This window comes from Lactuca serriola, chromosome 7, assembly GCF_051521515.1.
Source record: "Lactuca serriola cultivar US96UC23 chromosome 7, Lser_US96UC23_V15, whole genome shotgun sequence".
Lineage (NCBI taxonomy): Eukaryota > Viridiplantae > Streptophyta > Magnoliopsida > Asterales > Asteraceae > Lactuca > Lactuca serriola.
Window position 1 is genome coordinate 202307622 of NC_136414.1, and position 6318 is coordinate 202313939.

The 6318-nt window shown below is 44.6% G+C and overlaps 1 pseudogene; it reads left to right on the forward strand.

The window, feature by feature from the left end:
- The first annotated feature begins 605 nt into the window (after positions 1–605).
- Positions 606–723, forward strand: LOC145065054 (5S ribosomal RNA; annotated as a pseudogene).
- Positions 724–6318: the final 5595 nt, after the last annotated feature.

Sequence of the window (6318 nt, forward strand, 5' to 3'; positions counted from 1 at the left end):
ATTTAAGCTGGTGAATTCATAAGTATTTTTGTGTCTTTGATTTGTAAAACTGTAAGGAAAAGACTTGTAAATGTTTGAAGGAAAAGTTTGTATAAGTGTGAAAACCCTAGAAAATCCCATATTTCCTACTAGTATAAAAAGTAGTCTTCTACCAAGACCCGATAGTTTTGGAGTTTTGCTTCTCCGTACGAATGAAGGTTTTTCCCCATGTAACTATTATCATCAAAATATAGTCTACCTCATCGTTTATGTGAATGTTTCACAAGATAAAAGTAAAAGGGAAAATTATATAATCATTGAAATATTATCCTTTGGTACTAGGATAAACACGAAAGAGTAACTTGCCGAATAGTATTAACCGTAGACATCTGTCGATGTGCATTTTCCCTCTGTAGCTAATAGCTGGGTGTAGAATGGTTAGTGTTATAGGGAATGCTTAGTTCTCCTTCCTAGCCGATGTGGGATCAGATCTAACCCACTTAATGTTATAGGGAATGTATTATTGTGGGTTGAAAACCCTAAAGTAGGTTAGATCTGATCCCACATCGGCTTGGAAGGAGAACGAAACATTTCCTTATAAAGGGGTGTGGATACCTTCCCTATCACAACGCGTTTTAAAGCCGTGAGGGCAGCAGATCCCATAAGAACTCTGCAGTTAAGCGTGCTCGGGCGGGAGTAGTACCAGGATGGGTGACCCCCTGGGAAGTCCTCGTGTCGAGTGGCCCAAAGCGGACAATATTGTGATACGTGCCAGAGGGGGATATTACAAATGGTATCAGAGCCAGGGCACGGGTCGATGTGTTCGACGGGGACGTCAAACCCTATAATGGGGGGTGAAAGTGGGTTAGATCTGATCCCACATCGGCTTGGAAGGAGAACGAAACATTTCCTTATAAAGGGGTGTGGATACCTTCCCTATCACAACGCGTTTTAAAGCCGTGAGGGCAGCAGATCCCATAAGAACTCTGCAGTTAAGCGTGCTCGGGCGGGAGTAGTACCAGGATGGGTGACCCCCTGGGAAGTCCTCGTGCCGAGTGGCCCAAAGCGAACAATATTGTGATACGTGCCAGAGGGGGATGTTACAGTTAGTCCCGTATGTATATAACAGTATCTATTCATATATTATGTAATAGTATCTCATCATATAGTATGTAATAGTATCTCTTCATATAGTATGTAATAGTATCTCTTCATATAGTATGTAGTACATTTGTATAGACTCATGAATGAATTGACTCTTGTATGTTCCAATTGTACTAGGAATAGTAAGTAGTATCTCCTAAACTATACCTATTATAGTTTACTAGTAATGTAGTTTGAAGTGTCCATGTATGTTTATACACCTTTGCTATACAAAGTGTTGGAGCTGAAGTCACAGCCATCTTATCAAATACATACATATATATATATATATATATATATATATATATATATATATATATATATATATATATATATATAAGTGTATAGATATGGTTTTTATGAATACATAAGTGAAAAAGAGGTTTTGTGATACATTTAAAGGGTTTGAAACAATAAATAATCATGACTTGATGTCAGTTTATAAAACGATTTAAAAGTAGTTTGTTTGATAAAACGGTTTGAAAGTATAGTAAATCCATCTGTTTGACAGTTATTAATCACATATGATTGATATAGTAACTATGTTGTTCAACTTGTATTCCCCCCCCCCCCCCATAAAAACATTTAAAAGAATGCAAAAGCATTTAAAAGGTTGTTTAAGGGGTATGAACTCACCTGAAATGAGTGATGCGATAGTAGGATCGGTAAAGGATGTTAAGTGTCAAGTGAGGACTTGAACACACACAATGATCCTAGTTAACATATAACAAAACATATATGTATCTAATTAGTCTTGTAACAACTAATTAACCAAGTTAAAACACCCTAGGACATGGAAACAATTTGATTCAAGTGTTATAGGTACCAAAGGGCTGCATCTAAAGGTTGTATGGCATGGCTGTAACGACGTAAATTTCAAAAAAAAATTCACATTTTAAAAACATACTTTCATTCATAATTGTTATAAAAATGTCATTGTATCACATAACAATGCATAACATCAAATCCCCATATCATAATATATAAAACTCCTCATGTGTGTGTACTGATCAAGCCGGCGCCTTCCCGCGATCCCCACTGGTACCTAAAACACATCACACAACATTGTAAGCATAAATGCTTAGTGAGTTCCCCAAAATACGACATACAACACATACGCCTTTCCAGGCCATAACTTTGTGGAACCTTCCGGTCCAAGTGTCTCAGGGGACTTCCACCCCGAATCCTGGTAGACCTTCCGGTCCTACCCGTATCGACCTTCCGGTCCGTAACCTCCTGACCTTCAGGTCCATGTCCTCTTGACCTTCCGATCCATATCATCTTGACCTTCCGGTCCTTATCATACATAGCATACATAACACACACATATGACATATCAACATATAACACATATATCTCATAACATATAAGACCTTCCGGTCACACATAGGTACCCGTCCAGGTACAATATAGTGAGAAGACTCACCTCGGTATCACGGATAGTCTTGCACTCGACCACACTGGTCTAGCCCCCTCCTAAACACATGATAATACTCTTAAATAAATAATGGCTCTCAAAGGCTAGATTAAATCCACTCTAAAATTTCCACAAAAGGGTAAAAGACCATTTTACCCCTCCCTGGCCCAAAAGTCCAAAGGTTGACCAAAACCCTAAAAGTCAACGAAAGACAACTGGAGGCAGTACACGGCGCGTACCTTCTCTGTACGTGGGGGGTACGCCGGCGAACCACAATCGGGATCTCAACCCCTTACGTTGCGCGTACTGAGAGTTACGCCCAGTATAAGCCTCAGTTTCAGCCATTCCATGGATTTTGGTCTCAAACGGTTAAGACACTCCTTCAACTTCTAGATCTGACTCTCCTAAAGCCTTTTATCCCATAAAGTCGGAACCTTTAAGCCTTTGCATGGTTGTAAAGGTCCCTACACCCTCTAACACCTTTCCTTTCTCCTCCAAAGGTCTAGATCTCATGCATGGCTCAAGATTTACGTCCAAGATTGCATTTTTATGAACATACAACTCATATAGTCCTGAAATATGATAGATCTAGGCCAATGGAGACCATTTGCTCATAAAGTCTCCAACTTGGGACCAAAAGCCTAGAAATTGGTCCAAAAAGCACACAACACAAAAGACAAGGAAAGCTTTGAGCTTTTTACCTCAGGAAGAAGCTCCAACCTCTGAAAAGCTCGGATCTATTCTTTCCCACAAACTTCTAGCTTCCAAAATGGCCTCTTCTTCTCTTCCACCACCTTGAAATGACACTTAGAAGCTTAGAAAACCAACACACTAGCTAGAAACGAAGGAGGACTCTTTTTTTAGGGGTTTCACTCTCTGGAATGGAGGCTGAGGTCCAAGCCATAGCATTCCTTTTATAGTGCACAAGCCCTAAATTAGGGTTTACACCTAGGCTCGCTACGCCCAGCGTAACCCTGGGTACGCCCAGCGTAACCCTGAGTACGCCCAGCGTACCCAGGCGAGCCCGCGTCCAAATTAAGCGCGCAAGTACGTGCAACGTACTCCTCAGTACGCCCATCGTACTCACAAGGCTAACATTTTACTTAAGGGACTTAACTTGACAACTTAGGAAAAGGAGAAGGTTAAATAGCTTTACCTAAATTTTGGGATGTTACAATTCTCCCCCACTAGAACCAGACTTCGCCCTCGAAGTCTCATATCGAAAACAACTCTGGATGCTGCTCCCGTATCTCCGACTCCGGCTCCCAAGTCAGCTCGGACCCCTTCCGATGTTGCCACTAGACCTGAACCAGGGGCACCTCCTTGTTCCTCATAACCTTGATCTTCCGATCCAAGATTGTGATCGGCCTCTCAACATAATTCAGACTCACATACACCTAGATATCTTCCAACGGTACCACTGCCGACTTGTTGGCTATACACTTCCTCAGCTGAGACACGTGAAAGGTATCATGAATCTGGCTCAACTCCGCAGGTAGCTCCAAACGATATGCTACTCTGCCCACCCTCACGATCACCCTAAACGACCCAATATACCGGGGCCCCAGCTTGCCCCTCTTCCTGAATCGAATCACTCCTTTCCAAGGAGACACTTTCAGGAGTACAAAATCCCCGACCTGAAACTCGAGCTCGGATCGTCGCCTATCCACGTAACTTTTTTGGAGACTCTGAGCTGTCAACAACCTATGCCTAACCTGATGTATCTGCTCTGTCGTCTGAAGCACTATCTCAGTGCTTCCCCATCACTCCCTGTCCTACCTCTCCCCAACAGATGGGAGTCTGACACCTCCTCCCATACAACAACTCAAAGGGAGGCGTACCAATGCTCGAATGGTGGCTGTTGTTATAAGAAAACTCAGCCAATGGCAGATACGTGTCCCAACTCCCTCTGAAGTCCAACACACATGCCTGAAGCATGTCTTCGAGCGTCTGAATCGTCCGCTCACTCTGTCCGTCCGTCTGTGGGTGGTAAGCGGTACTGAAATGCAGCCTCGTGCCCAACTCCTCGTGGAACTTCTTCCAGAACCTGGAAGTAAAACGTACATCCCGATCTGATACAATCAAGATCGGCACTCCATGTCGCGATACCACCTCCCTCACATACAACTCTGTCATCCTCTCAGCAGAAGAGCTCTCACCGATAGCAAGAAATTGAGCGCTCTTCGTCAGCCGATCGACGATCACCCAAATTGCGTCGACACCCCTCGCGGTCCTCGGCAACTTGGTGAAGAAATCCATAGAAATTTGTTCCCACTTCCATTGGGGAACCTCAAGTGGCTGCAACATGCCATGCGGTCGTTGGTGCTCGGCCTTAACCCTGCGACAGGTTAAGCACCTCTCAACAAGACATGCTACATCCCTCTTCATACATGGCCACCAATAATCCTTCTTCAAATCCAAATACATCTTAGTGGCCCCGGGATGGATCGAAAATCTCGATTTATGCGCCTTCTCCATCAAGGTGATGCGCGCCCCGCCTTTATACGGCACCCAAATCCGACCCTGAAGGGTCATCAGCCCGCGACTATCGGCAATGAACTCTGGCACCTACCCAATCACCCGCTCCCTCTTACGGTTCTCCGTTTTCACAGCCTCTACCTGGGCCTCCCGAATGGTGTCCAACACCGGAGTCATCACTGTCAACCGCATACAAATATCTCGAATCGGGGCGCTCTCTGCCCTACGGATCAGGGCATCAGCTACGACATTAGCCTTGCATGGGTGGTACAGGATCTCACAATCATAATCCTTTACCACATCTAGCCATCTCCTCTGTCGCATATTCAGATTGGGCTGGTCCATCAAATACTTCAAACTCTTGTGGTCCGTGTAGATGGTACACCGAACCCCATATAAATAGTGATGCCAGATCTTTAGGGCGAACACCACTGCCCCCAACTCCAAATCGTGGGTAGGATATCTCGTCTCATGAGGCTTCGGCTGCCTCGACGCATATGCTATCACATGCGCCCTTTGCATAAGTACTGCACCTAACCCCGATATCGATGCGTCACAATACACCACAAAATCCTCCATCCCTTCCAGGAGGGCTAGCACCGGGGCTTCACACAATCTCTGGCGAAGTGTCTCAAACAAGGTCTGCTGCTCCGGACCCCATGAAAAAGCAACACCCTTGCGGGTCAACCTGGTGAGAGGCACGACGATCTTGGAGAAATCCCTGATAAATCTCCGATAATAGCCAGTCAACCCTAGAAAACTTCTAATCTCGGTGGGTGATCTTGGCACCTCCCATCTCATAACCGCCTCAATCTTGGCCGGATCGACCAATATCCCATCCTGGTTAACGAGGTGTCCCAAGAACTGGACCTCTCGTAACCAAAAATCACACTTGATGAATTTGGCGAAAAGCCTCTCTGATCTCAATACCCCGAGAATCTCTCTCAGATGCTCCTCGTGATGCTCTCTAGATCTCGAGTACACCAAAATATCATCAATGAACACGATCACCGACTGATCCAGCATCGGCCTATACACCCTGTTCATGAGATCCATGAACGTTGTCGGTGCATTGGTGAGCCCAAAAGGCATCACCACGAACTCGTAATGCCCATAACGAGTTCTAAACGTCGTCTTCTGAATATCTTCATCCTAAACCCTCATCTGATGATATCCCGACCTCAAGTCTATCTTGGAGAACCAAGATGCCCCCTGCAACTGATTGAACTGATCGTGGATCCTCAGTAACGGATAACGGTTCTTGACCGTCAACTTGTTCAACTCCCGGTAATCAATGCACA